The following is a 6,563-nucleotide window of genomic DNA, read 5'->3' as shown; positions in this document are numbered from 1 at the left end:
GTTCTGAGCCCCACGACAGGCTCCCCAACCTAGGGGTCTGGCAATGGGAGGAGGAATTCCCAGATAATCAGACTTTGAAGGCTAGTGGGATTGATTGCAGGACTTTGACAGCACTGGGGGAAAAAGAAACTCCAATTTTGAAGGGCACACACAGGGTACTGTGCACATCGGGATCTGGGGGAAGGAGCAGTGACCCCATAGGAGACTGAACCAGACCTACCTGCTAGTGTTGGAGGGTCTCCTGCAGAGGTGGGGGGTGGCTGTGGCTCACCACAGGGACAAGGACATTGGCAGTAGAAGTTCTGAGAAGTACTCCTTGGTGTGACTGCTCCCAGAGTCCACCATTAGCCCCACCAAAGAGACTGCAGGCTCCAGTGCTGGGTCGCCTCACAGACAACCAACAGGGAGGGAACTCAGCCCCACCCATCAGCAGACAAGAGGATTAAAATTTTACTGAGCTCTGCCCACCAGAGCAATACCCAGCTCTACCCACCACCAGTCCCTCCCATCAGGAAACCTGCACAAGCCTCTTAGATAGCCTCATCCACCAGAGGGCAGACAGCAGAAGCAAGAAGAACTACAATCCAGCAGCCTGTGGAACAAAAACCACATTCACAGAAAGATAGACAAGATGAAAAGGCAGAGGGCTATGTACCAGATGAAGCAACAAGATAAAACCCCAGAAAAGCAACTAAATGAAGTGGAGATAGGCAACCTTCCAGAAAAAGAATTCAGAATAATGATAGTGAAGATGATCCAGGACCTCGGAAAAAGAATGGAGGCAAAGATCGAGAAGATGCAAGAAATGTTTAACAAAGCGCTAGAAGAATTAAAGAACAAACAAACAGAGATGAACAATACAATAACTGAAATGAAAACTACACTAGAAGGAATCAATAGCAGAATAAATGAGGCAGAAAAACGGATAAGTGACCTGGAAGACAGAATGGTGGAATTCACTGCTGCAGAACAGAATAAAGAAAAAAGAATGAAAAGAAAAGAAGACACGGGGCTTCCCTGGTGGCGCTGTGGTTGAGAATCTGCCTGCTAATGCAGGGGACACGGGTTCGAGCCCTGGTCTGGGAAGATCCCACATGCCGCGGAGCAACTGGGCCCGTGAGCCACAACTACTGAGCCTGTGCGTCTGGAGCCTGTGCGCCGCAAGACGAGAGGCCGTGATAGTGAGAGGCCCACGCATCGCGATGAAGAGTGGCCCCCGCTCGCCGCAACTAGAGAAAGCCCTCGCACAGAAACGAAGACCCAACACAGCCAAAAATAAATAAATAAATAAATAAATAAATAAATAAATAAATATTTAAAAAAAAAAAAAAGAAAAGAAAAGAAGACAGCCTAAGAGACCTCTGGGACAACATTAAATGCAACAACATTCATTATTATAGGGGTCCCAGAAGGAGAAGAGAGAGAAAAAAGACCAGAGAAAATATTTGAAGAGATTATAGTTGAAAACTTCCCTAACATGGGAAAGGAAATAGCCACCAGAGTCCAGGAACCACAGAGAGTCCCAGGCAGGATAAACCCAAGGAGCACCACGCCGAGACACATAGTAATCAAATTGACAAAAATTAAAGACAAAGAAAAATTATTGAAAACAACAAGGGAAAAACAGCAAATAACATACAGGGGAACTCCCATAAGGTTAACAGCTAATTTCTGAGCAGAAACTACAAGCCAGAAGGGAGTGCTGTGATTTAACCCATTTAAAGTGATGAAAAGGAAGAACCTATAGCCAAGATTACTCTGCCAGGCAAGGATCTCATTCAGATTCAATGGAGAAATCAAAAGCTTTACAGACAAGCAAAAGCTAAGAGAATTCAGTCCCACCAAACCAGCTCTACAACAAATGCTAAAGAAACTTCTCTAAGTGGGAAACACAAGAGAAGGAAAGGACCTACAAAAACAAACCCAAAACAGTTAAGAAAATGGTCATAGGAACATACATATCGATAATTACCTAAAAAGTGAATGTATTAAAGGCTCCAACCAAAAGACACAGGCTCACTGAATGGATACAAAAACAAGACCCATATATATGCTGTCTACAAGACACCCACTTCAGACCTAGGGACACATACAGACTGAAAGTGAGGGGATGGAAAAAGATATTCCATGCAAATGGAAATCAAAAGAAAACAGAAGTAGCAATACTCATATCAGATAAAATAGACTTTAAAATAAAGAATGTTACAAGAGACAAGGAAGGACACTACATAATGATCAAGACATCAATCCAAGAAGAAGCTATAACAATTATAAATATATACACACGCAACATAGGAGCACCTCAATACATAAGGCAACTGCTAACAGCTGTAAAAGAGGAAATCGACAGTAACACAATAATAGTGGGGGACTTTAACACCTCACTTACACCAATGGAAGGTCATCCAAAATGGAAATAAATAAGAAAACAGAAGCATTAAATGACACAATAGACCAGATAGATTTAATTGATATTTCTAGGACATTCCATCCAAAAACAGCAGATTACACTTTCTTCTCAAGTGTGCATGGAACATTCTCCAGGATAGATCACATCTTGGGTCACAAATCAAGCCTCAGTAAATTTAAGAAAATTGAAATCATATCAAGCATCTTTTCTGACCACAACGCTATGAGATTAGAAATGAATTACAGAGGAAAAAACGTAAAAAACACAAACACATGGAAGGTAAACACTACGTTACTAAATAACCAAGAGATCACTGAAGAAATTAAAGAGGAAATCAAAAAATACCTGGAGAAAAATGACAATGAAAACACGACAATCCAAAACCTACAGGATACAGCAAAAGCAGTTCTAAGAGGGAAGTTTATAGCTATACAAGCCTACCTCAAGAAACAAGGAAAATCTCAAATAAATAATCTAACCTTACACCTAAAGGAACTAGAGAAAGAAGAACAAACAAAACCCAAAGTTAGCAGAAGGAAAGAAATCATAAAGATCAGAGCAGAAATAACTGAAATAGAAACAAAGAAAACAATAGCAAAGATCAATAAAACTAAATGCCAGTTCTTTCAGAAGATAAGCAAAATTGATAAACCATTAGCCAGACTCATCAAGAAAAATAGGGAGAGGACTCAAATCAATAAAATTAGAAATGAAAAAGGAGAAGTTACAACAGACACCTCAGAAATACAAAGCATCCTAAGAGAATACTACAAGCAACACTATGCCAATAAAATGGACAACCTGGAAGAAATGGACAAATTCTTAGAAAGGTATAACCTTCCAAGACTGAACCAGGAAGAAATACAAAATATGAACAGACCAATCACAAGTAATGAAATTGAAACTGTGATTAAAAATCTTCCAACAAATAAAAGTCCAGGACCAGATGGCTTCACAGGTGAATTCTATCAAACATTTAGAGACGAGCTAACAGCCATTCTTCCCAAACTCTTCCAAAAATTGCAGAGGAAGGAATACTCCCAAACTCATTCTATGAGCCCACCATCACCCTGATACCAAAACCAGACAAAGACACTACAAATAAAGAAAATTACAGACCAATATCACTGATGAATATAGATGCAAAAATCTTCAACAAAATACTAGCAAACAGAATCCAACAACACATTAAAAGGATCACACACCATGACCAAGCAGGATTTATCCCAGGGATGCAAGAGTTCTTCAATATATGCAAATCAATCAATGTGATACACCATATTAACAAATTGAAGAATAAAAACCATATGATCATCTCAATCGATGCAGAAAAAGCTTTTGACAAAATTCAACACCCATTTATGATAAAAACTCTTGAGAAAGTGGGCATAGAGGGAACCTACCTCAACATAATAAAGGCCATATACAACAAACCCACAGCAAGCATCATTCTCAATGGTGAAAAACTGAAAGCATTTCCTCTAAGATCAGGAACAAGACAAGGATGTCCACTCTCACCACTATTGTTCAACATAGTTTTGGAAGTCCTACCTTTGGCAATCAGAGAAGAAAAAGAAATAAAAGGAATACAAATTGGAAAAGAAGACGTAAAACTCTCACTGTTTGCAGATGACATGATACTATACATAGAGAATCCTAAAGATGCCACCAGAAAACTACTAGAGCTAATCAATGAATTTGGTAAAGTTGCAGGATACAAAATTAATGCACAGAAATCTCTTGCATTCCTCTACACTAATGATGAAAAATCTGAAAGAGAAATTAAGGAAATAATCCTATTTACCATTGCAACAAAAAGAATAAAATACCTAGGAATAAACCTACCTAGGGAGACAAAAAACCTGTATGCAGAAAACTATAAGACACTGATGAAAGAAATTAAAGATGATACCAACAGATGGAGAGATATACCATGTTCTTGGATTGGAAGAATCAACATTGTGAAAATGAGTATACTACCCAAAGCAATCTACAGATTCAATGCAATCCCTATCAAATTACCAATGGCATTTTTTACAGAACTAGAACAAAAAATCTTAAACTTTGTATGGAGACACAAAAGACCCCGAATAGCCAAAGCAGTCTTGAGGGAAAAAAATGGAGCTGGAGGGATCAGGCTTCCTGACTTCAGCCTATACTACAAAGCTACAGTAATCAAGACAATATGGTACTGGCACAAAAACAGAAACATAGATCAATGGAACAGGATAGAAAGCCCAGAGATAAACCCATGCACCTATGGTCAACTAATCTATGACAACGGAGGCAAGGATATACAATGGAGAAAAGACAATCTCTTCAATAAGTGGTGCTGGGAAAACTGGACAGCTACATGTAAAAGAATGAAATTAGAACACTCCCTAACACCATACACAAAAATAAACTCAAAATGGATTAGAGACCTAAATGTAAGACCGGACACTATAAAACTCTTAGAGGAAAACATAGGAACAACACTCTTTGACATAAATCACAGCAAGATCTTTTTTGATCCACCTCCTAGAGTAATGGAAATAAAAACGAAAATAAACAACTGGGACCTAATGAAACTTAAAAGCTTTTGCACAGCAAAGGAAACCATAAACAAGATGAAAAGACAACCCTCAGAATGGGAGAAAATATTTGCAAACGAATCAACAGACAAAGGATTAATTTCCAAAATATATAAACAGCTCATGCAGCTCAATATTAAAAAAACAAACAACCCAATCCAAAAATGGGCAGAAGACCTAAATAGACATTTCTCCAAAGAAGACATACAGATGGCCAAGAAGCACATGAAAAGCTGCTCATCATACTAATTATTAGAGAAATGCAAATCAAAACTACAGTGAGGTATCACCTCACACCAGTTAGAATGGGCATCATCAGGTAATCTGCAAACAACAAATGCCGGAGAGGGTGTGGAGAAAAGGGAACCCTGTTGCACTGTTTGTGGGAATGTAAATTGATACAGCCACTATGGAGAACAGTATGGAGGTTCCTTAAAAAACTAAAAATAGAACTACCATATGATGCAGCAATCCCACTACTGGGCATATACCCAGAGAAAACCACACTTCAAAAAGACACATGCATCCCAATGTTCATTGCAGCACTATTTACAATAGCCAGGTCATGGAAGCTACCTAAATGCCCATCGATGGATAAATGGATAAAGAAGATGTGGCACATATATACAATGGAATATTACTCTGCCATACAAAGGAATGAAATTGGGTCATTTGTTGAGACGTGGTTGGATCTAGAGACTGTCATACAGAGTGAAGTAAGTCAGAAAGAGAAAAACAAATATCGTATATTAATGCATATATGTTGAACCTAGAAAAATGGTACAGGTGATCCGGTTTGCAGGGCAGAAATTGAGACACATATGTAGAGAACAAACGTATGGACACCAAGGGCGGAATGCTGCTGGGGGATGGTGGTGGTGGTGCGATGAATTGGGAGATTGGGATTGACATGTACACACTGATGTGTATAAAATTGATGACTAATAAGAACCTGCTGTATAAAAAAAAATGTGATAAAATGTATTCTATTGGAAAGAAGCAAAAATAGACCATGTTTACTGTCTAAATTATATAATAATTTAATGATATTTAGCATCTGTTGCAGATGTATTTATTATTACAGATTGTATTTGCTTTATCAATGTCTTTGCTTTGGTAATCAAAATAAAATAAAATATAATAAAATAAAGTAAAATCTGGGAAAAAGAAAATGGAACGCTTCATGAATTTGTGTGTCATCTTTGTGCAGGGGCCATACTAATCTTCTCTGTATCATTCCAATTTTAATATATGTGCTGCCGAAGTGAGCACTAGACTTGGTTTTATCATTTAGTACTGTGACTTCCGGCAAGATACTTAACTTCCCAGAATATCTGTTTGATCGTCTGTTAAATAGATATATAATGCTTACCTAATTTAAGTAGTATGAGGATTAAATGAGATAGCATATTGACATGGTAAAAAGGAAGAAGGGATTATGTTCCTGTGTTACATAACAATCTTTCTTTCTAGATTTCATTGACATCTACTTGTCATTGTTCAATAATGCCAGGACTGTAGTGAGAGAGTCAAACACATTACCAAACCAGTCAGTTATAACTAGCAGTCAACTGATGAAG

The 6,563-nt window shown here is 38.2% G+C and overlaps 1 non-coding gene across 1 annotated transcript; it reads right to left on the bottom strand.

Moving 5' to 3' along the window:
• Positions 1 to 6,148: 6,148 nt before the first annotated feature.
• LOC132376475 (U6 spliceosomal RNA) lies at positions 6,149 to 6,255 on the bottom strand. The gene has a single exon (XR_009506313.1). It is a non-coding gene; the product is annotated as a U6 spliceosomal RNA (small nuclear RNA).
• Between the last annotated feature and the right edge of the window lie 308 nt (positions 6,256 to 6,563).

This window comes from Balaenoptera ricei, chromosome 12, assembly GCF_028023285.1.
Source record: "Balaenoptera ricei isolate mBalRic1 chromosome 12, mBalRic1.hap2, whole genome shotgun sequence".
Lineage (NCBI taxonomy): Eukaryota > Metazoa > Chordata > Mammalia > Artiodactyla > Balaenopteridae > Balaenoptera > Balaenoptera ricei.
Note: the sequence above shows the minus strand (reverse complement) of the source record. Positions and strands in the feature narration are given on the sequence as shown.